We start from the raw sequence: 26680 nt of genomic DNA, 5'->3' as shown, positions 1-26680 counted from the left end.
CGGCCTCTCTTGCCCCAGTGGGCCTCCTTGTGGGGCCTCGGCCTCTCGCCCTGGCGGGTCCTCGGTCTCGGCAAGCAGTCAGGGTTCCCAAAAATTCTTGCTGGGGGAAGTGCACAAAATGTTCCATGACTAGTGCTGTGGTAGTAAGTAAGATTGAGCGATTGTTCATGAGATGGGTAGGTGTGGTTATTACGGTGCATTTAGGAGGTTCATGATGTGCAGGAATAATGTTCTGCTGTGGGGCCTTTGCGTTTTTGCTAGGTCTTTCCATTCTTAAAAGGGTCTTGAATAATTGGAGGCTTGGATGATGAAGCCTTGGGTTGAGGCTAATCTTGCCTGGTCTTTTTTTTTCTAGGACTTTCCAGTTGCAGTTGTCTGAAGATGCTGATCCAAGGGATCTGGTAGGTATATAATTTGGTGCTACATTGCAAAAGGCCTTGTGAGTCAGACGATGATTTTGTGGATTTTTGTGTTGCCCCATCCATAGCATTTATGATCTAAAGCAGTAAAAGCTAGTCCCTATGTTGCTGAAGACCACATGAGACACATGTATGAGATGGATATTTTTCTTGGGGTGGCTTATAAACACAAACATGCTGTTGCCGTAATCTAGTTGGGATATAACCAATTCTTGGGTCCATTCTATTTTGACTGATATACAGGGTGGGGAGTTTTTTTTTTTTTTTAACCAGGTGAAATCTGTTGAGCATTCCTCTCAATCATTTTCCCTTTTCATAGTACCGATCTTTTTATAGTGCCTATTCTGTGTCCTAGTCCCGCTTACTAGTCTCTTTTCCATGTCCATTTTTCTCTCTCAGACTTTGGTATAACCTCATTCTAGACTACATTATCCTTATCATTGTGGTCCCTCTTCCTCATCATAAGGGGCCTCCTCTGGCTCTCGCCCTGGTGGGGCCACGGCCTCTCGCCATCTCACCCTGACGGGGCCTCAGCCTCTCGCCCTGGTGGGGCCTCGGCCTCTCACCCTCGTGGGGCCTTGGCCTCTGCCTTTCACCCTGGTGGGGCCTCTGCCTCTCGCCGTGGTGGGGCCTCTGCCTCTCGCCGTGGTGGGGCCTCTGCCTCTCGCCGTGGTGGGGCCTCTGCCTCTCGCCGTGGTGGGGCCTCTGCCTCTCGCCGTGGTGGGGCCTCGGCCTGTCTCGCCCTGGTGGAGCATTGGGCTCTCTCGCCCTGGTGGGGCCTTGGCCTCTGCCTCTCGCCCTGGTGGGGCCTTGGCCTCTGCCTCTCGCCCTGGTGGGGCCTTGGCCTCTGCCTCTCGCCCTGTTGGGGCCTCGGCCTCTCGCCCTGGTGGGGCCTCGGCCTCTCGGCTGGCGGGGCCTCGGCCTCTCGGCTGGCGGGGTGTCTCGGTCTCTCGGCTGGCGGGGCCTCGGCCTCTCGGCTGGCGGGGCATCGGACTCCCGCCCTGGCGGGGCCTCGGCCTCCCGCCCTGTTGGGGTGTCTCGGCCTCTCGGCTGGCGGGGCCTCTGCCTCCCGCCCTGGTGGGGCCTCGGCCTCCCGCCCTGTTGGGGTGTCTCGGCATCTCGGCTGGCGGGGCCTCGGCCTCCCGCCCTGGTGGGGCCTCGGCCTCCCGCCCTGGTGGGGCCTCGGCCTCCCGCCCTGTTGGGGTGTCTCGGCCGCTCGGCTGGCGGGGCCTCGGCCTCTGCCTCTCGCCCTGGTGGGGCCTCTGCCTCTCGCCCTGGTGGGGCCTCTGCCTTTTGCCCTGGTGGGGCCTCTGCCTTTTGCCCTGGTGGGGCCTCGGCCTCTCGCCCTGGTGGGGCATTGGCCTCGGCCTCTCGCCCTGGTGGGGCATTGGCCTCGGCCTCTCGCCCTGGTGTAGCATTGGCCTCGGCCTCTCGCCCTGGTGGGGCCTTGGCCTCGGCCTCTCGCCCTGGTGGGGCCTTGGCCTCGGCCTCTCGCCCTGGTGGGGCCTCGGCCTCCCGCACTGGTTAGGCCCTTGTGGGGCCTCGGCCTCTCGCCCTGGTGGGGCGCCTCGGCCTCTCGCCCTGGTGGGGCCTCGGCCTCTCGCCCTGGTGGGGCCTCGGCCTCTCACCCTGGTGGGGCCTCGGCCTCTCGCCCTGGTGGGGCCTGGGCCTCTCGCATTGGTGGGGCCTCAGCCTTCTGCCCTGGTGGGGCCTCGGCCTCCCGCACTGGTGGGGCCCTGGTGGGGCCTCGGCCTCTCGCCCTGTTGGGGCGCCTCGGCCTCTCGCCCTGGTGGGGCCTCGGCCTGGTGGGGCCTCTGCCTCTCGCCCTGATGGGGCTTCGGCCTCTCTCGCCCTGGTGGGGCCTCGGCCTCTCTCGCCCTGGTGGGGCCTCGGCCTCTCTCGCCCTGGTGGGGCCTCGGCCTCTGCCTCTCGCCCTGGTGGGGCCACGGCCTCTCGCCATCTCACCCTGACGGGGCCTCAGCCTCTCGCCCTGGTGGGGCCTCGGCCTCTCACCCTCGTGGGGCCTTGGCCTCTGCCTCTCACCCTGGTGGGGCCTCTGCCTCTCGCCGTGGTGGGGCCTCTGCCTCTCGCCGTGGTGGGGCCTCTGCCTCTCGCCGTGGTGGGGCCTCTGCCTCTCGCCGTGGTGGGGCCTCGGCCTCTGCCTCTCGCCCTGGTGGGGCCTTGGCCTCTGCCTCTCGCCCTGGTGGGGCCTTGGCCTCTGCCTCTCGCCCTGGTGGGGCCTTGGCCTCTGCCTCTCGCCCTGGTGGGGCCTTGGCCTCTGCCTCTCGCCCTGGTGGGGCCTCGGCCTCTCGCCCTGGTGGGGCCTCGGCCTCTCGGCTGGCGGGGTGTCTCGGCCTCTCGGCTGGCGGGGTGTCTCGGCCTCTCGGCTGGCGGGGTGTCTCGGCCTCTCGGCTGGCGGGGCCTCGGCCTCCCGCTCTGGTGGGGCCTCGGCCTCCCGCCCTGGTGGGGCCTCGGCCTCCCGCCCTGTTGGGGTGTCTCGGCCTCTCGGCTGGCGGGGCCTCGGCCTCCCGCCCTGGTGGGGCCTCGGCCTCCCGCCCTGTTGGGGTGTCTCGGCCGCTCGGCTGGCGGGGCCTCGGCCTCTGCCTCTCGCCCTGGTGGGGCCTCGGCCTCTCGCCCTGGTGGGGCTTCGGCCTCCCGCCCTGGTGGGGCCTCGGCCTCCCGCCCTGTTGGGGTGTCTCGGCCTCTCGGCTGGCGGGGCCTCTGCCTCTCGCCCTGGTGGGGCCTCGGCCTCTGCCTCTCGCCCTGGTGGGGCCTCGGCCTCTGCCTCTCGCCCTGGTGGGGCCTTGGCCTCTCGGCCTCTTGGGGTGTCTCGGCCTCTCGCCCTGTTGGGGTGTCTCGGCCTCTCGCCCTGTTGGGGTGTCTCGGCCTCTCGCCCTGTTGGGGTGTCTCTCCCTCTCATCCTGTTGGAGCTTTCGGCATCTGCCTCTCGGCTGGCGAGGCCTCAATCTCTGCCTCTCGCACTGGTGGGGCCTTGGCCTCTGCCTTTTGCCCTTGTGGGCCCTCTGCCTCTCGCCCTCGTGGGGCCTCGGCCTCCCGCCCTGGTGGGGCCTCAGCCTCCCGCCCTGTTGGGGTGTCTCGGCCTCTCGGCTGGCGGGGCCTCGGCCTCTGCCTCTCGCCCTGGTGGGGCCTCAGCCTCCCGCCCTGGTGGGGCTTTGGCCTCCCGCCCTGGTGGGGCCTCGGCCTCCCGCCCTGGTGGGGCCTCGGCCTCACGCCCTGTTGGGGTGTCTCGGCCTCTCGCCCTGGCGGGGCCTCGGCCTCTCGCCCTGGTGGGGCCTCAGCCTCTCGCCATCTCACCCTGGTGGGGCCTCGGCCTCTCGCCATCTCACCCTGACGGGGCATCGGCCTCTCGCCCTGCTGGGGCTTCGGCCTCTCACCCTGCTGGGGCCTCGGCAACTGCCTCTCACCCTGGTGAAGCCTTGAACTCTCGCTCTGGTGGGGCCTCGGCCTCGACCTTTCGCCCTCTCGGCCTGGTGGGGCCTCGGGCTCTCGGCCTCTGCCTCTCACCCTGGTGGGGCCTTGGCCTCTTGCCCTGTTGGGGTGTCTCGGCCTCTCCCCCTGGTGGGGCCTTGGCCTCTTGCCCTGTTGGGGTGTCTCGGCCTCTCGCCCTGGTGGGGCATCTGCCTCTCGCCCTGGTGGGGCCTCTGCCTCTCGCCCTGGTGGGGCCTCTGCCTCTCGCCCTGGTGGGGCCTCTGCCTCTCGCCCTGGTGGGGCCTCGGCCTCTGCCTCTCGCCCTGGTGGGGCCTCGGCCTCTGCCTCTCGCCCTGGTGGGGCCTCTGCCTCTCGCCCTGGTGGGGCCTCTGCCTCTCGCCCTGGTGGGGCCTCGGCCTCTGCCTCTCGCCCTGGTGGGGCCTCGGCCTCTGGCCTCTCACCCTGGTGGGGCCTCGGCCTCTGCCTCTCGCCCTGGTGGGGCCTCGCCCTCTCGCCCTGGTGGGGCCTCGGCCTCTGCCTCTCGCCCTGGTGGGGCCTCGGCCTGTCTCGCCCTGGTGGGGCCTCGGCCTGTCTCGCCCTGGTGGAGCCTCGACCTGTCTCGCCCTGGTGGAGCCTCGGCCTGTCTCGCCCTGGTGAAGCCTCGGCCTCTGCCTCTCGCCCTGGTGGAGCCTCGGCCTCTGCCTCTCGCCCTGGTGGGGCTTTGGCCTCTGCCTCTCGCCCTGGTGGAGCCTTGGCCTCTGCCTCTCGCCCTGGTGGGGCCTTGGCCTCTGCCTCTCGCCCTGGTGGGGCCTTGGCCTCTGCCTCTCGCCCTGGTGGGGCCTTGGTCTCTGCCTCTCGCCCTGGTGGGGCCTTGGCCTCTACCTCTTTCCCTGGTGGGGCCTTGGCCTCGGCCTCTTGCCCTGGTCTGGCAATGGCCTCGGCCTCTCGCCCTGGTAGAGCCTCGCCCTCTCGCCCTGGTAGAGCCTCGCCCTCTCGCCCTGGTGGGGTGTCTCGGCCTCTCGCCCTGTTGGGGTGTCTCTCTCTCACCCTGTTGGAGCTTCGGCATCTGCCTCTCGCACTGGTGGGGCCTCAACCTCTGCCTCTTGCACTGGTGGGGCCTCTGCCTTTCGCCCTGGTGGGGCCTCGGCCTCTCGCCCTGGTGGGGCATTGGCCTCGGCCTCTCGCCCTGGTCGGGCCTTGGCCTTGGCTTCTCGCACTGGTAGAGCCTCGCCCTCTCGCCCTGGTGGGGCCTGGGCCTCTCGGCCTCCCGCCCTGGTGGGGCCCTGGTGGGGCCTCGGCCTCTCGCCCTGTTGGGGTGCCTCGCCCTCTCGCCCTGTTGGGGTGCCTCGCCCTCTCGCCCTGTTGGGGTGCCTCGCCCTCTCGCCCTGGTGGGGCCTTGGCCTCTTGCCCTGGTGGGGCCTTTGCCTCTACCTCTCGCCCTTGTGGGGCCTTGGTCTCTACCTCTCGCCCTTGTGGGGCCTTGGTCTCTACCTCTCGCCCTTGTGGGGCCTTGGTCTCTACCTCTCGCCCTTGTGGGGCCTTGGTCTCTACCTCTCGCCCTTGTGGGGCCTTGGTCTCTACCTCTCGCACTGGTTGGGCCTTGGTCTCTACCTCTCGCCCTGGTGGGGCATCGGCCTCTGCCTCTCGCCCTGGTGGGGCCTCTGCCTCTCGCCCTGGTGGGGCCTCTGCTTCTTGTCCTGGTGGGGCCTCTGCCTCTTGTCCTGGTGGGGCCTCTTGTCCTGGTGGGGCCTCTGCCTCTTGCCCTGGTGGGGCCCTGGCCTCTTGCCCTGGCCTCTTGCCCTGGTGGGGCCCTGGCCTCTTGCCCTGGTGGGGCCCTGGCCTCTTGCCCTGGTGGGGCCCTGGCCTCTTGCCCTGGTGGGGCCCTGGCCTCTTGCCCTGGTGGGGCCCTGGCCTCTTGCCCTGGTGGGGCCCTGGCCTCTCGCCCTGGTGGGGCCTCGCCCTCTGCCTCTCGCCCTGGTGGGGCCTCGCCCTCTGCCTCTCGCCCTGGTGGGGCCTCGCCCTCTGCCTCTCGCCCTGGTGGGGCATCGGCCCCTCTCGCCCTTGTGGGGCATCGGCCCCTCTCGCCCTTGTGGGGCATCGGCCCCTCTCGCCCTTGTGGGGCATCGGCCCCTCTCGCCCTTGTGGGGCATCGGCCTCTGCCTCTCGCCCTTGTGGGGCATCGGCCTCTGCCTCTTGCCCTTGTGGGGCATCGGCCTCTGCTTCTCGCCCTGGTCGGGCCTTGGCCTTGGCCTCGGCCTTTTTCCCTGGTGAGGCATTGGCCTCGGCCTCTCGCCCTGGTCGGGCCTTGGCCTCGGCCTCTTTCCCTGGTGTGACATTGGCCTCGGCCTCTTTCCCTGGTGTGGCTTCGGCCTCTGCCTCTCGCCCTGTTGGGGCCTTGGCCTCTGCCTCTCGCCCTGGTGGGGCCTTGGCCTCTGCCTCTCGCCCTGGTGGGGCCTTGGCCTCTGCCTCTCGCCCTGGTGGGGCCTTGGCCTCTGCCTCTCGCCCTGGTGGGGCCTCTGCCTCTCGCCCTGGTGGGGCCTCTGCCTCTCGCACTGGTGGGGCCTCTGCCTCTCGCCCTGGTGGGGCCTCTGCCTCTCGCCCTGGTGGGGCCTCTGCCTCTCGCACTGGTGGGGCCTCGCCCTGGTGGGGCCTGGGCCTCTCTGCCTCTCGCCCTGTTGTGGTCTCTCGCCCTGTTGTGGTGTCTCGCCCTCTTGACCTGGTGGGGCCTCGACCTCTCGCCCTGGTGGGGCCTCGACCTCTCGCCCTGGTGGGGCCTCGGCCTCTCACCGTCTTATCCTGGTGGGGCCTCTGCCTCTCGTCCTGGTGGGGCCTCGGCCTCTCGTCCTGGTGGGGCCTCGGCCTCTCGTCCTGGTGGGGCCTCTGCCTCTCGTCCTGGTGGGGCCTCTGCCTCTCGTCCTGGTGGGGCCTCTGCCTCTCGTCCTGGTGGGGCCTCTGCCTCTCGCCCTGGTGGGGCCTCTGCCTCTCGCCCTGGTGGGGCCTTGGTGGGGTCTCGGCCTCTCGCCATCTCGCCCTGACGGGGCCTCGGCCTCTCGCCATCTCACCCTGACGGGGCCTCGGCCTCTCGCCATCTCACCCTGACGGGGCCTCGGCCTCTCGCCATCTCACCCTGACGGGGCCTCGGCCTCTCGTCCTGGTGGGGCCTCTGCCTCTCGTCCTGGTGGGGCCTCTGCCTCTCGCCCTGGTGGGGCCTTGGTGGGGTCTCGGCCTCTCGCCATCTCGCCCTGACGGGGCCTCGGCCTCTCGCCATCTCACCCTGACGGGGCCTCGGCCTCTCGCCATCTCACCCTGACGGGGCCTCGGCCTCTCGCCCTGGTGGGGCCTCTGCCTCTTGCCCTGGTGGGGCCTCGACCTCTCACCCTCTAGGCCTCTCGTCCTGGTGGGGCCTCGGCCTCTCGCCCTGTTGGGGTGTCTCTGCCTCTCGGCTGGCGGGGCCTCGGCCTCTTGGCTGGCGGGCCTCAGCCTCTGCCTCTCGCCCTGGTGGGGGACTTGGCCTCTATCTCTCGCCCTTGTGGGGCCTTGGTCTCTACCTCTCGCCCAGGTAGGGCCTTGGCTTCGGCCTCTCGCCCAGGTAGGGCCTTGGCCTCTCGCCCCGGTGAAGCATTGGCCTCGGCCTCTCGCCCTGGTCGGGCCTTGGCCTCTCGCCTTGGTGGGGCCTCGACCTCTCGCTCTGGTGGGGCCTCGGCCTTGACCTCTCGGCCTCTCGCCCTGGTGGGGCCTCTGGCTCTCGGCCTCTGCCTCTCACCCTGGTGGGGCATCGGCCTCTCGCCCTGTTGGGGTGTCTCGGCCTCTCGGCTGGCGGGGCCTCGGCCTCTCGCCCTGGTGGGGCCTCGGCCTCTGCCTCTCGCCCTGGTGGGGCCTCGGCCTCTGCCTCTCGCCCTGGTGGGGCCTCGGCCTCTGCCTCTCGCCCTGGTGGGGCCTCTGCCTCTCGCCCTGGTGGGGCCTCTGCCTCTCGCCCTGGTGGGGCCTTTGCCTCTCGCCCTGGTGGGGCCTCGGCCTCTGCCTCTCGCCCTGGTGGGGCCTCGGCCTCTGCCTCTCGCCCTGGTGGGGCCTCTGCCTCTCGCCCTGGTGGGGCCTCTGCCTCTCGCCCTGGTGGGGCCTTTGCCTCTCGTCCTGGTGGGGCCTCGGCCTCTCTCCCTGGTGGGGGCTCGGCCTCTCTCCCTGGTGGGGCCTCGGCCTCTCGCCCTAGTGGGGCCTCGGCCTCTCGCCCTGGTGGGGCCTCGGCCTCTCTCCCTGGTGGGGCCTCGGCCTCTCTCCCTGGTGGGGCCTCGGCCTCTCGCCCTGTTGGGGTGTCTGGCCCTGTTGGGGTGCCTCGCCCTCTCGCCCTGTTGGAGCTTCGGCATCTGCCGCTTGGCTGGCGAGGCCTCAACCTCTGCCTCTCGCCCTGGTGGGGCCTCTGCCTCTCGCCCTGGTGGGGCCTCGGCCTCTCTCCCTGGTGGGGCCTCGGCCTCTCTCCCTGGTGGGGCCTCGGCCTCTCTCCCTGGTGGGGCCTCGGCCTCTCTCCCTGGTGGGGCCTCGGCCTCTCTCCCTGGTGGGGCCTCGGCCTCTCTCCCTGGTGGGGTGTCTCGCCCTGGTGGGGTGTCTCGCCCTCTCGCCCTGTTGGGGTGTCTCGCCCTGTTGGGGTGTCTCGCCCTCTCGCCCTAGTGGGGCCTCGTCCTCTTGCCCTGTTGGAGCTTCGGCATCTGCCTCTTGGCTGGCGAGGCCTCAACCTCTGCTTCTCGCACTGGTGGGGCCTTGGCCTCTGCCTCTCGCCCTGGTCGGGCCTCTGCCTCTCGCCCTGGTCGGGCCTCGGCCTATCGCCCTGGTCGGGCCTCGGCCTCTCGCACTGGTAGAGCCTCGCCCTCTCGCCCTGGTGGGGCCTGGGCCTCTCGGCCTCTCGCATTGGTGGGGCCTCGGCCTTCTGCCCTGGTGGGGCCTCGGCCTCCCGCCCTGGTGGGGCCTCGGCCTCCCGCCCTGGTGGGGCCTCGGCCTCCCGCCCTGGTGGGGCCTCGGCCTCCCGCCCTGGTGGGGCCCCGGCCTCCCGCCCTGGTGGGGCCCCGGCCTCTCGCCCTGGTGGGGCCTCGGCCTCTCGCCCTGGTGGGGCCTCGGCCTCTCGCCCTGGTGGGGCCTTGGCCTCTCACCGTCCTACCCTGCTGGGGCCTCGGCCCCTGCCTCTCACCCTGCTGGGGCCTTGGCCCCTCTCGCCCTTGTGGGGCATCGGCCCCTCTCACCCTGGTGGGGCCTTGGCCTCTGCCTCTCGCCCTGGTGGGACCTTGGCCTCTGCCTCTCGTCCTGGTGGGGCCTTGGCCTCTGCCTCTCGTCCTGGTGGGGCCTTGGCCTCTGCCTCTCGTCTTGGTGGGGCCTTGGCCTCTGCCTCTCGCCCTGGTCGGGCCTCGGCCTCTCTCCCTGGTCGGGCCTCGGCCTCTCTCCCTGGTGGGGCCTCGGCCTCTCTCCCTGGTGGGGCCTTGGCCTAGGCCTTTCTCCCTGGTGGGGCCTTGGCCTCGGCCTTTCTCCCTGGTGGGGCCTTGGCCTCGGCCTCTTGCCCTGGTGGGGCCTTGGCCTCGGCCTCTTGCCCTGGTGGGGCCTTGGCCTCGGCCTCTTGCCCTGGTGGGGCCTTGGCCTCGGCCTCTTGCCCCGGTGGGGCCTTGGCCTCGGCCTTTCTCCCTGGTGGGGCCTTGGCCTCTACCTCTTTCCCTGGTGGGATATTGGCTTTGGCCTCTTGCCCTGGTGGGGCCTCGGCCTCTCGCCCTGGTGGGGCCTTGGCCTCTACCTCTTTCCCTGGTGGGATATTGGCTTTGGCCTCTTGCCCTGGTGGGGCCTCGGCCTCTCGCCCTGGTAGAGCCTCGCCCTCTTGTCCTGTTGGAGCTTCGGCTTCTGCCTCTCGGCTGGCGAGGCCTCAACCTCTGTCTCTCGCACTGGTGGGGCCTTGGCCTCTGCCTTTCGCCCTGGTGGGGCCTCTGCCTTTCGCCCTGGTGGGGCCTCTGCCTTTCGCCCTGGTGGGGCCTCTGCCTTTCACTCTGGTGGGGCATTGGCCTCGGCCTCTCGCCCTGATCGGGCCTTGGCCTCGGCCTCTCACCCTGGTGGGGCCTCGGCTTCTCGCACTGGTAGAGCCTGGGCCTCTCAGCCTCTCGCATTGGTGAGGCCTCGGCCTCCCGCCCTGGTGGGGCCTCGGCCTCCCGCCCTGTTGTGGTGTCTCGCCCTCTCGCCCTGGTGGGGCCTCAGCCTCTCGCCCTGGTGGGGCCTCAGCCTCTCGCCCTGGTGGGGCCTTGGCCTCGGCCTCTCGCCCTGGTTGAACCTCGGCCTCTTGCTCTAGTGGGGCTTCAACCTCTCACCCTCTAGGCCTCTCGTCCTGGTGGGGCCTCGGCCTCTCGCCCTGTTGGGGTGTCTCTGCCTCTCGGCTGGTGTGGCCTCGGCCTCTCGCCCTGGTGGGGCATCGGCCTCTCGCCCTCTTGGGGTGTCTCTGCCTCTCGGCTGGTGAGGCCTCGGCCTCTGCCTCTCTCACCCTGGTGGGTCCTTTGCCTCTCGCCCTGGTGTGGCCTCGGCCTCTCGCCCTGGTGGGGCCTTTGCTTCTGCCTCTCGCCCTAGTGGGGCATCGGCCTTTATCGCCCTGGTTGGGCATCGGCCCCTCTCGCCCTGGTGGGGACTTGGCCTCTATCTCTCGCCCTTGTGGGGCCTTGGTCTCTACCTCACGCCCAGGTAGGGTCTTGGCTTCGGCCTCTCGCCCAGGTAGGGCCTTGGCCTCGGCCTCTCGACCTGGTGGGGCCTCGGTCTCTCGCCCTGGTGGGGCCTCTGCCTTTCGCCCTGGTAGGGCCTCTGCCTCTCGCCCTGGTCGGGCATTGGCCTCGGCCTCTCGCCCTGGTCGGGCCTTGGCCTCGGCCTCTCGCCCCGGTCGGGCCTGGGCCTCGGCCTCTCACCCTGGTGGGGCCTCGGCCTCTCGCACTGGTAGAGCCTCGCCCTCTCGCATTGGTGGGGCCTGGGCCTCTCGGCCTCTCGCATTGGTGGGGCCTGGGCCTCTCGGCCTCTCGCATTGGTGGGGCCTCGGCCTCTGCCTTTCGCCCTGGTGGGGCCTTGGCCTCTGCCTTTCGCCCTGGTGGGGCCTCTGTCTTTCGCCCTGGTGGGGCCTCTGTCTTTCGCCCTGGTGGGGCCTCTGTCTTTCGCCCTGGTGGGGCCTCTGCCTTTCGTCCTGGTCGGGCCTCTGCTTCTCGCCCTGGTCGGGCGTTGGCCTCGGCCTCCCGCCCTGATCGGGCCTTGGCCTCGGCCTCTCACCCTGGTGGAGCCTCGCCCTCTCGCCCTGGTGGGGCCTGGGCCTCTCAGCCTCTCGCATTGGTGGGGCCTCGGCCTCCCGCCCTGTTGGCGCCTCGGCCTCCCGCCCTGGTGGGGCCTCGACCTCCCGCCCTGGTGGGGCCTCGACCTCTCGCCCTGGTGGGGCCTCGGACTCTCACCGTCTTATCCTGGTGGGGCCTCTGCCTCTCGCCCTGGTGAGGCCTCTGCCTCTCGTCCTGGTGGGGCCTCTGCCTCTCGCCCTGGTGGGGCCTTGGTGGGGTCTCGGCCTCTCGCCATCTCGCCCTGACGGGGCCTCGGCCTCTCGCCATCTCACCCTGACGGGGCCTCGGCCTCTCGCCATCTCACCCTGACGGGGCCTCGGCCTCTCGCCCTGGTGGGGCCTCTGCCTCTCGCCCTGGTGGGGCCTCTGCCTCTTGCCCTGGTGGGGCCTCGACCTCTCACCCTCTAGGCCTCTCGTCCTGGTGGGGCCTCGGCCTCTCGCCCTGTTGGGGTGTCTCTGCCTCTCGGCTGGCGGGGCCTCGGCCTCTTGGCTGGCGGGCCTCAGCCTCTGCCTCTCGCCCTGGTGGGGGACTTGGCCTCTATCTCTCGCCCTTGTGGGGCCTTGGTCTCTACCTCTCGCCCAGGTAGGGCCTTGGCTTCGGCCTCTCGCCCAGGTAGGGCCTTGGCCTCTCGCCCCGGTGAAGCATTGGCCTCGGCCTCTCGCCCTGGTCGGGCCTTGGCCTCTCGCCTTGGTGGGGCCTCGACCTCTCGCTCTGGTGGGGCCTCGGCCTTGACCTCTCGGCCTCTCGCCCTGGTGGGGCCTCTGGCTCTCGGCCTCTGCCTCTCACCCTGGTGGGGCATCGGCCTCTCGCCCTGTTGGGGTGTCTCGGCCTCTCGGCTGGCGGGGCCTCGGCCTCTTGGCTGGCGGGCCTCAGCCTCTGCCTCTCGCCCTGGTGGGGCCTCGGCCTCTGCCTCTCGCCCTGGTGGGGCCTCGGCCTCTGCCTCTCGCCCTGGTGGGGCCTCTGCCTCTCGCCCTGGTGGGGCCTCTGCCTCTCGCCCTGGTGGGGCCTTTGCCTCTCGTCCTGGTGGGGCCTTTGCCTCTCTCCCTGGTGGGGGCTCGGCCTCTCTCCCTGGTGGGGCCTCGGCCTCTCGCCCTAGTGGGGCCTCGGCCTCTCGCCCTGGTGGGGCCTCGGCCTCTCTCCCTGGTGGGGCCTCGGCCTCTCTCCCTGGTGGGGCCTCGGCCTCTCGCCCTGTTGGGGTGTCTCGCCCTGTTGGGGTGCCTCGCCCTCTCGCCCTGTTGGAGCTTCGGCATCTGCCGCTTGGCTGGCGAGGCCTCAACCTCTGCCTCTCGCCCTGGTGGGGCCTCTGCCTCTCGCCCTGGTGGGGCCTCGGCCTCTCTCCCTGGTGGGGCCTCGGCCTCTCTCCCTGGTGGGGCCTCGGCCTCTCTCCCTGGTGGGGCCTCGGCCTCTCTCCCTGGTGGGGCCTCGGCCTCTCTCCCTGGTGGGGCCTCGGCCTCTCTCCCTGGTGGGGTGTCTCGCCCTGGTGGGGTGTCTCGCCCTCTCGCCCTGTTGGGGTGTCTCGCCCTCTCGCCCTGTTGGGGTGTCTCGCCCTCTCGCCCTAGTGGGGCCTCGTCCTCTTGCCCTGTTGGAGCTTCGGCATCTGCCTCTTGGCTGGCGAGGCCTCAACCTCTGCTTCTCGCACTGGTGGGGCCTTGGCCTCTGCCTCTCGCCCTGGTCGGGCCTCTGCCTCTCGCCCTGGTCGGGCCTCGGCCTATCGCCCTGGTCGGGCCTTGGCCTCGGCCTCTCGCACTGGTAGAGCCTCGCCCTCTCGCCCTGGTGGGGCCTGGGCCTCTCGGCCTCTCGCATTGGTGGGGCCTCGGCCTTCTGCCCTGGTGGGGCCTCGGCCTCCCGCCCTGGTGGGGCCTCGGCCTCCCGCCCTGGTGGGGCCTCGGCCTCCCGCCCTGGTGGGGCCTCGGCCTCCCGCCCTGGTGGGGCCCCGGCCTCCCGCCCTGGTGGGGCCCCGGCCTCCCGCCCTGGTGGGGCCTCGGCCTCTCGCCCTGGTGGGGCCTCGGCCTCTCGCCCTGGTGGGGCCTTGGCCTCTCACCGTCCTACCCTGCTGGGGCCTCGGCCCCTGCCTCTCACCCTGCTGGGGCCTTGGCCCCTCTCGCCCTTGTGGGGCATCGGCCCCTCTCACCCTGGTGGGGCCTTGGCCTCTGCCTCTCGCCCTGGTGGGACCTTGGCCTCTGCCTCTCGTCCTGGTGGGGCCTTGGCCTCTGCCTCTCGTCCTGGTGGGGCCTTGGCCTCTGCCTCTCGTCTTGGTGGGGCCTTGGCCTCTGCCTCTCGCCCTGGTCGGGCCTCGGCCTCTCTCCCTGGTCGGGCCTCGGCCTCTCTCCCTGGTGGGGCCTTGGCCTAGGCCTTTCTCCCTGGTGGGGCCTTGGCCTCGGCCTTTCTCCCTGGTGGGGCCTTGGCCTCGGCCTCTTGCCCTGGTGGGGCCTTGGCCTCGGCCTCTTGCCCTGGTGGGGCCTTGGCCTCGGCCTCTTGCCCTGGTGGGGCCTTGGCCTCGGCCTCTTGCCCTGGTGGGGCCTTGGCCTCGGCCTTTCTCCCTGGTGGGGCCTTGGCCTCTACCTCTTTCCCTGGTGGGATATTGGCTTTGGCCTCTTGCCCTGGTGGGGCCTCGGCCTCTCGCCCTGGTGGGGCCTTGGCCTCTACCTCTTTCCCTGGTGGGATATTGGCTTTGGCCTCTTGCCCTGGTGGGGCCTCGGCCTCTCGCCCTGGTAGAGCCTCGCCCTCTTGTCCTGTTGGAGCTTCGGCTTCTGCCTCTCGGCTGGCGAGGCCTCAACCTCTGTCTCTCGCACTGGTGGGGCCTTGGCCTCTGCCTTTCGCCCTGGTGGGGCCTCTGCCTTTCGCCCTGGTGGGGCCTCTGCCTTTCGCCCTGGTGGGGCCTCTGCCTTTCACTCTGGTGGGGCATTGGCCTCGGCCTCTCGCCCTGATCGGGCCTTGGCCTCGGCCTCTCACCCTGGTGGGGCCTCGGCTTCTCGCACTGGTAGAGCCTGGGCCTCTCAGCCTCTCGCATTGGGGAGGCCTCGGCCTCCCGCCCTGGTGGGGCCTCGGCCTCCCGCCCTGTTGTGGTGTCTCGCCCTCTCGCCCTGGTGGGGCCTCAGCCTCTCGCCCTGGTGGGGCCTCAGCCTCTCGCCCTGGTGGGGCCTCAGCCTCTCGCCCTGGTGGGGCCTTGGCCTCGGCCTCTCGCCCTGGTTGAACCTCGGCCTCTTGCTCTAGTGGGGCTTCAACCTCTCACCCTCTAGGCCTCTCGTCCTGGTGGGGCCTCGGCCTCTCGCCCTGTTGGGGTGTCTCTGCCTCTCGGCTGGTGTGGCCTCGGCCTCTCGCCCTGGTGGGGCATCGGCCTCTCGCCCTCTTGGGGTGTCTCTGCCTCTCGGCTGGTGAGGCCTCGGCCTCTGCCTCTCTCACCCTGGTGGGTCCTTTGCCTCTCGCCCTGGTGTGGCCTCGGCCTCTCGCCCTGGTGGGGCCTTTGCTTCTGCCTCTCGCCCTAGTGGGGCATCGGCCTTTATCGCCCTGGTTGGGCATCGGCCCCTCTCGCCCTGGTGGGGACTTGGCCTCTATCTCTCGCCCTTGTGGGGCCTTGGTCTCTACCTCACGCCCAGGTAGGGTCTTGGCTTCGGCCTCTCGCCCAGGTAGGGCCTTGGCCTCGGCCTCTCGACCTGGTGGGGCCTCGGTCTCTCGCCCTGGTGGGGCCTCTGCCTTTCGCCCTGGTAGGGCCTCTGCCTCTCGCCCTGGTCGGGCATTGGCCTCGGCCTCTCGCCCTGGTCGGGCCTTGGCCTCGGCCTCTCGCCCCGGTCGGGCCTGGGCCTCGGCCTCTCACCCTGGTGGGGCCTCGGCCTCTCGCACTGGTAGAGCCTCGCCCTCTCGCATTGGTGGGGCCTGGGCCTCTCGGCCTCTCGCATTGGTGGGGCCTGGGCCTCTCGGCCTCTCGCATTGGTGGGGCCTCGGCCTCTGCCTTTCGCCCTGGTGGGGCCTTGGCCTCTGCCTTTCGCCCTGGTGGGGCCTCTGTCTTTCGCCCTGGTGGGGCCTCTGTCTTTCGCCCTGGTGGGGCCTCTGTCTTTCGCCCTGGTGGGGCCTCTGCCTTTCGTCCTGGTCGGGCCTCTGCTTCTCGCCCTGGTCGGGCGTTGGCCTCGGCCTCCCGCCCTGATCGGGCCTTGGCCTCGGCCTCTCACCCTGGTGGAGCCTCGCCCTCTCGCCCTGGTGGGGCCTGGGCCTCTCAGCCTCTCGCATTGGTGGGGCCTCGGCCTCCCGCCCTGTTGGCGCCTCGGCCTCCCGCCCTGGTGGGGCCTCGACCTCCCGCCCTGGTGGGGCCTCGACCTCTCGCCCTGGTGGGGCCTCGGACTCTCACCGTCTTATCCTGGTGGGGCCTCTGCCTCTCGCCCTGGTGAGGCCTCTGCCTCTCGCCCTGGTGGGGCCTCTGCCTCTCGCCCTGGTGGGGCCTCGGCCTCTCACCGTCTTACCCTGGTGGGGCCTCGGCCTCTCACCGTCTTACCCTGGTGGGGCCTCGGCCTCTGCCTCTCGCCCTGGTGGGGCCTCGGCCTCTGCCTCTCGCCCTGGTGGGGCCTCGGCCTCTGCCTCTCGCCCTGGTGGGGCCTCGGCCTCTGCCTCTCGCCCTGGTGGGGCCTAGGCCTCTGCCTCTCGCCCTGTTGGGGCCTCGGCCTCTCTCGCCCTGTTGTGGCCTCGGCCTCTCGCTCTGGTGGGGTGTCTCAGATTTTTTGTTGCCCCATCCATGGCATTTATGATCTAAAGCAATAAAAGCTAGTCCCTATGTTTGAGGCAGAAGATCGCATGAGAGGCATAAGTAGGATATGGATATTTTTCTTGGAGTGGCTTATAAACACGCACATGCTGTTGCAGTAATCTAGTTGGGATATAGCCTGTTCCTGGGTCCATTCTATTTTGACTGATATATTAAGCAGGTGAAATTTGTTGAACATTCCTCTTAATCATATTCCCTTTTCATAGTACCAGTCTCTTTATAGTGCCTATTCTATGGCCTATTCCCGCTTCCTAGTCTCCTTTCCATGTCCATTTTTGTTTATCGCATTCTTTCTTCCTTGCCTATCCTTCTTGTAGACAGTCTAAAAGACCTAGTTCCAGCACCAAACCTATAAGTCTTGAATTGCAGCAGTGTATGCCTGAAATACTAGTTGCATTTTGATGTCCCTTCAATATTGAATTCAAATGCCAATAATGTTTCGAGGTTTTATTAAAACAACCACTTAAAACAGATTGTTCACTCTAACTCAACATGCAAAAGATAAAGTTCCATTATTTCTAACTGAACAAGCAAAGAAAAAGCCAACCAGTGTTTCAACCTATAACAAGTTTTCATCCGGGCTACATTGAGACATATCTGTAGATCACTTTCCTAATCTGCACCGAATAGCTTGAACTTAATATTTAGGGCTTTCCTCGTGGGCGCCCGTGAGGAAAGCCATTGGAGGGAGCCTGAAAGAGGTTCCTCCAATTTAGAAGCTAGGAACACTCCACTGGTTGTTGTACACAGGAGATTCAAATGACAGACAGTTTTATCAGGAACACAGGCTACATTTTATTTCTTAGGGTGGATGTTCTAAATATCAAGTTAATTCAAGTGCAAGCTATTCAGCTTGTATTTGTTCAACTTGTATTTGTTGCAGATTAGGAAAGTGATCTACAGATACTGTGTCAATTTCTTTACTTGAGCTTGTTCAGTTGGAAGAAATAGAACCTATGTATGTTGAGGATTAGGTTTAATAAAGCCACATAAAACATTGAATTGAAATGTGAATTACATATTGATTGGAACATCAAAATACAACCAGTATTTATTTGAGGCATAAACTGCTGGCAATTTAAGACCTCTGAGTTTGGTGCTTGAACTGGATCTTTTAGACATTATATAGCTTTCTTTAGAGTCAGAGGGTGAGTCTTGGTATCATCCATGGTACTCTCCAGCTTGCCAAACACATTGCTTTCAAATTGTATATTTGCATATATTACTGGTGGGACCTCTGCCTCTCGCCCTGGAGGGGCCTTGGCCTCTCGCCCTCTTGCCCTGGTGGGGCCTCTGCCTCTCGCCCTGGTGGGGCATCGGCCTCTGCCTCTTGCCCTGGTGGAGCATCGGCCTCTGCCTCTCGCCCTGGTGGGGCATCGGCCTCTGCCTCTTGCCCTGGTGGGGCCCTGGCCTCTTGCCCTGGTGGGGCCCTGGCCCTCTGCCTCTCGCCCTGGTGGGGCCCTGGCCCTCTGCCTCTCGCCCTGGTGGGGCCTGGCCCCTCTGCCTCTCGCCCTGGTGGGGCCTGGCCCTCTGCCTCTCGCCCTGGTGGGGCCTGGCCCTCTGCCTCTCGCCCTGGTGGGGCCTCGGCCTCTGCCTCTCGCCCTGGTGGGGCCTCGGCCTCTGCCTCTCGCCCTGGTGGGGCCTCGGCCTCTGCCTCTCGCCCTGGTGGGGCCTCGGCTTCTGCCTCTCGCCCTTGTGGGGCCTCGGCTTCTGCCTCTCGCCCTTGTGGGGCATCGGCCCCTCTCGCCCTTGTGGGGCATCGGCCCCTCTCGCCCTTGTGGGGCATCGGCCTCTGCCTCTCGCCCTGGTGGGGCATCGGCCTCGGCCTCTCGCCCTGGTGGGGCCTCGGCCTCGGCCTCTCGCCCTGGTGGGGCCTCGGCCTCTCGCCCTGCTTGAACCTCGGCCTCTCGCCCTGGTGGGGCCTCGACCTCTCGCTCTGGTGGGGCCTCGACCTCTCACCCTCTAGGCCTCCCACCCTGGTGGGGCCTCGGCCTCTCGCCCTGGTGGGGCCTTGGCCTCTCGCCCTGTTGGGGTGTCTCTGCCTCGCGGCTGGTGTGGCCTCGGCCTCTCGCCGTCTTGCCCCGGCGGAGCCTCGGCCTCTCGCCCTGCTGGTGTCTCGGCCTCTCGCCCTGCTGGTGTCTCGGCCTCTCGCCCTGTTGGGGTGTCTCGGCCTCTTGGCTGGTGGGTTCTCTGCCTCGCCCTGGTGGGGATTCGGCCTCTCGCCCTCTTGGGGTGTCTCTGCCTCTCGGCTGGTGGGGCCTCGGCCTCTGCCTCTCGCTCTGGTGTGGCCTCGGCCTCTCGCCCTGGTGGGGGTCTCACTGTGGTGGGACCTTGGCCTCTTGCCCTGTTGGGGCTCCAGCCTCTCTCGCCCTGGTGGGGCCTCGGCCTCTACCTCTCGCCCTTGTGGGGCCTTGGTCTCTGCCTCTCGCCCAGGTGGAGCATTGGCCTCGGCCTCTCGCCCTGGTCGGGCCTTGGCCTCTCGCCTTGGTGGGGGCTTGGCCTCTCGCCCTGGTGGGGCCTTGGCCTCTGCCTCTCGCCCTGGTGGGGCCTTGGCCTCTGCCTCTCGCCCTGGTGGGGCTTTGGCCTCTGCCTCTCGCCCTGGTGGGGCTTTGGCCTCTGCCTCTCGCCCTGGTGGGGCTTTGGCCTCTGCCTCTCGCCCCTTGTGGGGCTTTGGCCTCTGCCTCTCGCCCTGGTGGGGCTTTGGCTTCTGCCTCTCGCCCCTGGTGGGGCTTTGGCCTCTGCCTCTCGCCCTGGTGGGGCTTTGGCCTCTGCCTCTCGCCCTGGTGGGGCTTTGGCCTCTGCCTCTCGCCCTGGTGGGGCTTTGGCCTCTGCCTCTCGCCCTGGTGGGGCCTTGGCCTCTCTCCCTGGTGGGGCCTTGGCCTCTCTCCCTGGTGGGGCCTTGGCCTCGGCCTCTTGCCCTGGTCGGTTCTTGGCCTCTTGCCCTGGTCGGGTCTTGGCCTCGGCCTCTCACCCTGGTGGGGCCTTGGCCTCGGCCTCTCACCCTGGTGGGGCCTCGGCCTCTCGCCCTGGTAGAGCCTCGCCCTCTCGCCCTGGTGGGGCCTCGGCCTCCCGTCCTGGTGGGGCCTTGGCCTCTCGCCCTGTTGGGGTGTCTCGCACTGGTGGGGCCTCGTCCTCCTGCCCTGTTGGAGCTTCGGCATCTGCCTCTCGGCTGGCGAGGCCTCAACCTCTGCCTCTCGCACTGGTGGGGCCTTGGCCTCTGCCTTTCGCCCTGGTGGGGCCTCTGCCTTTCGCCCTGGTGTGGGGGTCTCACCGTGGTGGGGCCTTGGCCTCTTACCCTGGTGGGGCATTGGCCTCGGCCTCTCGCCCTGTTGGGGTGTCTCGCCCTCTCGCCCTGGTGGGGCCTCGCCCTGGTTGGGCATCGCCCTCTCGCCCTGGTGGGGCCTCGACCTCTCACCCTGGTGGGGCCTCGACCTCTCACCCTGGTGGGGCCTCGGCCTCTCACCGTCTTACCCTGGTGGGGCCTCGGCCTCTCACCGTCTTACCCTAGTGGGGCCTCGGCCTCTCGCCCTGGTGGGGCCTCGGCCTCTGCCTCTCGCCCTGGTGGGGCCTCGGCCTCTGCCTCTCGCCCTGGTGTGGCCTCGGCCTCTGCCTCTCGCCCTGGTGGGGCCTCGGCGCCTCTCGCCCTGGTGGGGCCTCGGCCTCTCTCGCCCTGGTGAAGCCTCAGCCTCTCTCACCCTGGTGGGGCCTTGGCCTCTCGCCCTGTTGGGGTGTCTCTGCCTCTCGGCTGGTGTGGCCTCGGCCCCTCGCCCTGGTGGGGGTCTCACCGTGGTGGAGCCTCTGCCTCTCGCCGTCTTGCCCTGGCGGAGCCTCGGCCTCTTGCCCTGGTGGGGCCTCGGCCTCTCGCCCTGCTGGTGTCTCGGCCTCTCGCCCTGTTGGGGTGCCTCGGCCTCTCGGCTGGCGGGGCCTCGGCCTCGCCCTGGTGGGGCCTCGGCCTCTCGCCCTCTTGGGGTGTCTCTGCCTCTCGGCTGGTGGGGCCTCGGCCTCTGCCTCTCGCTCTGGTGTGGCCTCGGCCTCTCGCCCTGGTGGGGGTCTCACTGTGGTGGGGCCTTGGCCTCTCGCCCTGGTGGGGCCTTGGCCTCTTGCCCTGGTGGGGCCTTGGCCTCTACACCTCGCCCAGGTGGGGCTTTGGTCTCTACCTCTCGCCCAGGTGGGGCCTTGGCCTCGGCCTCTCGCCCTGGTGAAGCATTGGCCTCGGCCTCTCGCCCTGGTCGGGCCTTGGCCTCTCGCCTTGGTGGGGGCTTGGCCTCTCGCCCTGGTGGGGCCTTGGCCTCTGCCTCTCGCCCTGGTGGGGCTTTGGCCTCTGCCTCTCGCCCTGGTGGGGCCTTGGCCTCTGCCTCTCGCCCCGGTGGGGCTTTGGCCTCTGCCTCTCGCCCCGGTGGGGCTTTGGCCTCTGCCTCTCGCCCCGGTGGGGCCTTGGCCTCAGCCTCTTGCCCTGGTCGGGTCTTGGCCTCGGCCTCTTGCCCTGGTGGGGCCTCGGCCTCTCGCCCTGGTAGAGCCTCGCCCTCTCGCCCTGGTGGGGCCTCGGCCTCCCGTCCTGGTGGGGCCTCGGCCTCCCGTCCTGGTGGGGCCTTGGCCTCTCGCCCTGTTGGGGTGTCTCGCACTGGTGGGGCCTCGTCCTCCTGCCCTGTTGGAGCTTCGGCATCTGCCTCTCGGCTGGCAAGGCCTCAACCTCTGCCTCTCGCACTGGTGGGGCCTTGGCCTCTGCCTTTCGCCCTGGTGGGGCCTCTGCCTTTCGCCCTGGTGGGGGTCTCACCGTGGTGGGGCCTTGGCCTCTCGCCCTGGTGGGGCATTGGCCTCGGCCTCTCGCCCTGTTGGGGTGTCTCGCCCTCTCGCCCTGGTGGGGCCTCGCCCTGGTGGGGCCTCGCCCTGGTGGGGCCTCGCCCTCTCGCCCTGGTGGGGCCTCGGCCTCTCGCCCTGGTGGGGCCTCGGCCTCTCGCCCTGGTGGGGCCTCGCCCTCTCGCCCTGGTGGGGCCTCGGCCTCTGCCGTCTTACCCTGGTGGGGCCTCGGCCTCTCACCGTCTTACCCTAGTGGGGCCTCGGCCTCTCACCCTGGTGGGGCCTCGGCCTCTCGCCCTGGTGGGGCCTCGGCCTCTGCCTCTCGCCCTGTTGTGGTGTCTTGGTCTCTCGCCCTGTTGGGGTATCTCGGCCTCTCGGCTGGCGGGCCTCAGCCTCTGACTCTCGCCCTGGTGGGGCCCTCGGCCTCTCTCGCCCTGGTGGGGCCTCGGCCTCTCTCGCCCTGGTGGGGCCTCGGCCTCTCTCGCCCTGGTGGGGCCTCGGCCTCTCTCGCCCTGGTGGGGCCTCGGCCTCTCCCTCTCGCCCTGGTGGGGCATTGGCCTCGGCCTCTCGCCCTGATCGGGCCTTGGCCTTGGCCTCTCACCCTGGTGGGGCCTCGGCTTCTCGTACTGGTAGAGCCTCGCCCTCTCGCCCTGGTGGGGCCTGGGCCTCTCAGCCTCTCGCAATGGTGGGGCCTCGGCCTCCCGCCCTGGTGAGGCACTGGTGGGGCCTCGGCCTCTCGCCCTGTTGGGGTGTCTCGCCCTCTCGCCCTGGTGAGGCCTCGGCCTCTCGCCCTGGTGAGGCCTCTGCCTCTCCCTCTCGCCCTGGTGGGGCCTCGGCCTCTGCCTCTCGCCCTGGTGGGGCCTCGGCCTCTGCCTCTCGCCCTGGTGGGGCCTCGGCCTCTGCCTCTCGCCCTGGTGGGGCCTCGGCCTCTGCCTCCCGCCCTGGTGGGGCTTTGGCCTCTCCCTCTCGCCCTGGTGGGGCTTTGGCCTCTGCCTCTCGCCCTGGTGGGGCTTTGACCTTTGCCTCTCGCCCTGGTGGGGCTTTGGCCTCTGCCTCTCGCCCTGGTGGGGCTTTGGCCTCTGCCTCTCGCCTTGGTGGGGCTTTGGCCTCTGCCTCTCGCCCTGGTGGGGCTTTGGCCTCTGCCTCTCGCCCTGGTGGGGCTTTGGCCTCTACCTCTTTCCCTGGTGGGACATTGGCTTTGGCCTCTTGCCCTGGTCGGGCCTTGGCCTCGGCCTCTCGCCCTGGTGGGGCCTTGGCCTCTGCCTTTCGCCCTGGTGGGGCCTCTGCCTTTCGCCCTGGTGTGGGGGTCTCACCGTGGTGGGGCCTTGGCCTCTTGCCCTGGTGGGGCATTGGCCTCGGCCTCTCGCCCTGTTGGGGTGTCTCGCCCTCTCGCCCTGGTGGGGCCTCGCCCTGGTTGGGCATCGCCCTCTCGCCCTGGTGGGGCCTCGACCTCTCACCCTGGTGGGGCCTCGGCCTCTCACCGTCTTACCCTGGTGGGGCCTCGGCCTCTCACCGTATTACCCTAGTGGGGCCTCGGCCTCTCGCCCTGGTGGGGCCTCGGCCTCTGCCTCTCGCCCTGGTGGGGCCTCGTCCCTCTGCCTCTCGCCCTGGTGGGGCCTCGGCCTCGGCCTCTGCCTCTCGCCCTGGTGGGGCCTCGGCGCCTCTCGCCCTGGTGGGGCCTCGGCGCCTCTCGCCCTGGTGGGGCCTCGGCCTCTCTCGCCCTGGTGAGGCCTCAGCCTCTCTCACCCTGGTGGGGCCTTGGCCTCTCGCCCTGTTGGGGTGTCTCTGCCTCTCGGCTGGTGTGGCCTCGGCCTCTCGCCCTGGTGGGGGTCTCACCGTGGTGGAGCCTCTGCCTCTCGCCGTCTTGCCCTGGCGGAGCCTCGGCCTCTTGCCCTGGTGGGGCCTCGGCCTCTCGCCCTGCTGGTGTCTCGGCCTCTCGCCCTGTTGGGGTGCCTCGGCCTCTCGGCTGGCGGGGCCTCGGCCTCGCCCTGGTGGGGCCTCGGCCTCTCGCCCTCTTGGGGTGTCTCTGCCTCTCGGCTGGTGGGGCCTCGGCCTCTGCCTCTCGCTCTGGTGTGGCCTCGGCCTCTCGCCCTGGTGGGGGTCTCACTGTGGTGGGGCCTTGGCTTCTCGCCCAGGTGGGGCTTTGGTCTCTACCTCTCGCCCAGGTGGGGCCTTGGCCTCGGCCTCTCGCCCTGGTGAAGCATTGGCCTCGGCCTCTCGCCCTGGTCGGGCCTTGGCCTCTCGCCTTGGTGGGGGCTTGGCCTCTCGCCCTGGTGGGGCCTTGGCCTCTGCCTCTCGCCCCGGTGGGGCTTTGGCCTCTGCCTCTCGCCCCGGTGGGGCTTTGGCCTCTGCCTCTCTTCCCGGTGGGGCTTTGACCTCTGCCTCTCGCCCCGGTGGGGCTTTGGCCTCTGCCTCTCGCCCCGGTGGGGCTTTGGCCTCTGCCTCTCGCCCTGGTGGGGCCTTGGCCTCGGCCTCTTTCCCTGGTGGGACCTTGGCCTCTTGCCCTGGTCGGGTCTTGGCCTCGGCCTCTTGCCCTGGTGGGGCCTCGGCCTCTCGCCCTGGTAGAGCCTCGCCCTCTCGCCCTGGTGGGGCCTCGGCCTCCCGTCCTGGTGGGGCCTCGGCCTCCCGTCCTGGTGGGGCCTTGGCCTCTCGCCCTGTTGGGGTGTCTCGCACTGGTGGGGCCTCGTCCTCCTGCCCTGTTGGAGCTTCGGCATCTGCCTCTCGGCTGGCGAGGCCTCAACCTCTGCCTCTCGCACTGGTGGGGCCTTGGCCTCTGCCTTTCGCCCTGGTGGGGGTCTCACCGTGGTGGGGCCTTGGCCTCTCGCCCTGGTGGGGCATTGGCCTCGGCCTCTCGCCCTGTTGGGGTGTCTCGCCTTCTCGCCCTGGTGGGGCCTCACCCTGGTGGGGCCTCGCCCTCTCGCCCTGGTGGGGCCTCTGCCTCTCGCCCTGGTGGGGCCTCTGCCTCTCGCCCTGGTGGGGCATCGGCCTCTCGCCCTGTTGGGGTGTCTTGGCCTCTCGCCCTGTTGTGGTGTCTTGGTCTCTCGCCCTGTTGGGGTATCTCGGCCTCTCGGCTGGCGGGCCTCAGCCTCTGCCTCTCGCCCTGGTGTGGCTTCGGCCTCTCTCGCCCTGGTGGGGCCTCGGCCTCTCTCGCCCTGGTGTGGCTTCGGCCTCTCTCGCCCTGGTGGGGCCTCGGCCTCTCTCGCCCTGGTGGGGCCTCGGCCTCTCTCGCCCTGGTGGGGCCTCGGCCTCTCTCACCCTGGTGGGGCCTCGGCCTCTCCCTCTCGCCCTGGTGGGGCATTGGCCTCGGCCTCTCGCCCTGATCGGGCCTTGCCCTTGGCCTCTCACCCTGGTGGGGCCTCGGCTTCTCGCACTGGTAGAGCCTCGCCCTCTCGCCCTGGTGGGGCCTGGGCCTCTCAGCCTCTCGCAATGGTGGGGCCTCAGCCTTCCGCCCTGGTGGGGCCTCGGCCTCCCGCCCTGGTGAGGCCCTGGTGGGGCCTCGGCCTCTCGCCCTGTTGGGGTGTCTCGCCCTCTCGCCCTGGTGAGGCCTCTGCCTCTCCCTCTCGCCCTGGTGGGGCCTCGGCCTCTGCCTCTCGCCCTGGTGGGGCCTCGGCCTCTGCCTCTCGCCCTGGTGGGGCCTCGGCCTCTGCCTCTCGCCCTGGTGGGGCTTCGGCCTCTGCCTCTCGCCCTGGTGGGGCTTTGGCCTCTCCCTCTCGCCCTGGTGGGGCTTTGGCCTCTGCCTCTCGCCCTGGTGGGGCTTTGACCTTTGCCTCTCGCCCTGGTGGGGCTTTGGCCTCTGCCTCTCGCCTTGGTGGGGCTTTGGCCTCTGCCTCTCGCCTTGGTGGGGCTTTGGCCTCTGCCTCTCGCCCTGGTGGGGCTTTGGCCTCTGCCTCTCGCCCTGGTGGGGCTTTGGCCTCTACCTCTTTCCCTGGTGGGGCTTTGGCCTCTACCTCTTTCCCTGGTGGGACATTGGCTTTGGCCTCTTGCCCTGGTCGGGCCTTGGCCTCGGCCTCTCGCCCTGGTCGGGCCTTGGCCTCTCGCACTGGTAGAGCCTCGCCCTCTCGCCCTGGTGGGGCCTGGGCCTCTCGGCCTCTCGCATTGGTGGGGCCTCGGCCTCTCGCCCTGTTGGGGTGTCTCGCCCTGGTGGGGCCTCGACCTCTCGCCGTCTTACCCTGGTGGGGCCTCGTCCTCTTGCCCTGTTGGAGCTTCGGCATCTGCCTCTCGGCTGGCGAGGCCTCAACCTCTGTCTCTCGCACTGGTGGGGCCTTGGCCTCTGCCTTTCGCCCTGGTGGGGCCTCTGCCTTTCGCCCTGGTGGGGCCTCTGCCTTTCACTCTGGTGGGGCCTCGGCCTTTCGCCCTGATCGGGCCTTGGCCTCGGCCTCCCGCCCTGGTGGGGCCTCGGCCTCCCGCCCTGGTGGGGCCTCGGCCTCCCGCCCTGTGGTGGGGCCTCGGCCTCCCGCCCTGTGGTGGGGCCTCAGCCTCTCGCCCTGGTGGGGCCTCGACCTCTCGCCCTGGTGGGGCCTCGGCCTCTCACCGTCTTATCCTGGTGGGGCCTCGGCCTCTCGCCCTGGTGAGTCCTCTGCCTCTCGCCCTGGTGGGGCCTCGGCCTCTGCCTCTGCCTCTCGCCCTGGTGGGGCCTCTGCCTCTGCCTTTCTCCCTGGTGGGGCCTCTGCCTCTCGCCCTGGTGGGGCCTCTGCCTCTCGCCCTGGTGGGGCCTCGGCCTCTGCCTCTCGCCCGGGTGGGGCCTCGGCCTCTGCCTCTCACCCGGGTGGGGCCTCTGCCTCTCGCCCGGGCGGGGCCTCGGCCTCTCGCCCGGGCGGGGCATCGGCCTCTTGCCCGGGCGGGGCCTCTGCCTCTTGCCCGGGCGGGGCCTCTGCCTCTTGCCCGGGCGGGGCCTCTGCCTCTCGCCCGGGCGGGGCCTCTGCCTCTCGCCCGGGCGGGGCCTCTGCCTCTCACCCCGGCGGGGCCTCTGCCTCTCACCCCGGCGGGGCCTCGGCCTCTGCCTCTCGCCCGGGCGGGGCCTCGGCCTCTCGCCCGGGCAGGGCCTCTGCCTCTCGCCCCGGCGGGGCCTCTGCCTCTCACCCCGGCGGGGCCTCTGCCTCTCGCCCTGGAGGGCCTCTGCCTCCCGCCCTGGAGGGGCCTTGGCCTCTCGCCCTCTTCCCCTGGTGGGGCCTCGGCCTCTCGCCCTGGTGGGGCATCAGCCTCTGCCTCTCGCCCTGGTGGGGCCTCTGCCTCTTGCCCTGGTGGGGCCTCGGCCTCTTGCCCTGGTGGGGCCTCGGCCTCTCGCCCTGGTGGGGCATTGGTGGGGTCTCGGCCTCTCGACCTGGTGGGGCCTCGGCCTCTCGCCCTGGTGGGGCCTCGGCCTCTCGCCATCTCACCCTGACGGGGCCTCTGCCTCTCGCCCTGGTGGGGCCTCGGCCTCTGCCTCTCGCCCTGGTGGGGCCTCGGCCTCTGCCTCTCGCCCTGGTGGGGCCTCGGCCTCTGCCTCTCGCCCTGGTGGGGCCTCGGCCTCTCGCCTTGGTCGGGCCTCGGCCTCTCGCCTTGGTCGGGCCTCGGCCTCTCGCCTTGGTGGGGCCTCTGCCTCTCGCCCTGGTGGGGCCTCTGCCTCTCGCCCTGGTGGGGCCCTCTGCCTCTTGTCCTGGTGGGGCCTCGACCTCTCACCCTTTAGGACTCTCGTCCTGGTGGGGCCTCGGCCTCTCGCCCTGTTGGGGTGTCTCTGCCTCTCGGCTGCGGGGCCTCGGCCTCTTGGCTGGCGGGCCTCAGCCTCTGCCTCTCGCCCTGGTGGGGACTTGGCCTCTATCTCTCGCCCTTGTGGGGCCTTGGTCTCTACCTCTCGCCCAGGTAGGGCCTTGGCCTCTCGCCCTGGTGAAGCATTGGCCTCGGCCTCTCGCCCTGGTCGGGCCTTGGCCTCTCGCCTTGGTGGGGCCTCGACCTCTCGCTCTGGTGGGGCCTCGGCCTTGACC

General features: G+C 69.7%; 1 long non-coding RNA gene across 1 annotated transcript in view; it reads left to right on the top strand.

Moving 5' to 3' along the window:
- The first annotated feature begins 354 nt into the window (after positions 1-354).
- The window catches only part of LOC138562842 (uncharacterized), a 63510-nt gene continuing 37184 nt past the window's right edge, over positions 355-26680 (top strand). The window contains exon 1 of the long non-coding RNA XR_011299352.1: positions 355-401. This is a non-coding gene — a long non-coding RNA (uncharacterized lncRNA). The remainder of the gene's footprint in view (positions 402-26680) is intronic.

Source organism: Ambystoma mexicanum, unplaced genomic scaffold (assembly GCF_040938575.1).
Source record: "Ambystoma mexicanum isolate Mex_15411 unplaced genomic scaffold, UKY_AmexF1_1 Mex_scaf83, whole genome shotgun sequence".
NCBI classification, from domain to species: Eukaryota; Metazoa; Chordata; class Amphibia; order Caudata; family Ambystomatidae; genus Ambystoma; species Ambystoma mexicanum.
The sequence above is the reverse complement of the archived record's forward strand: the minus strand, read 5'-3'. Positions and strand labels throughout refer to the sequence as shown.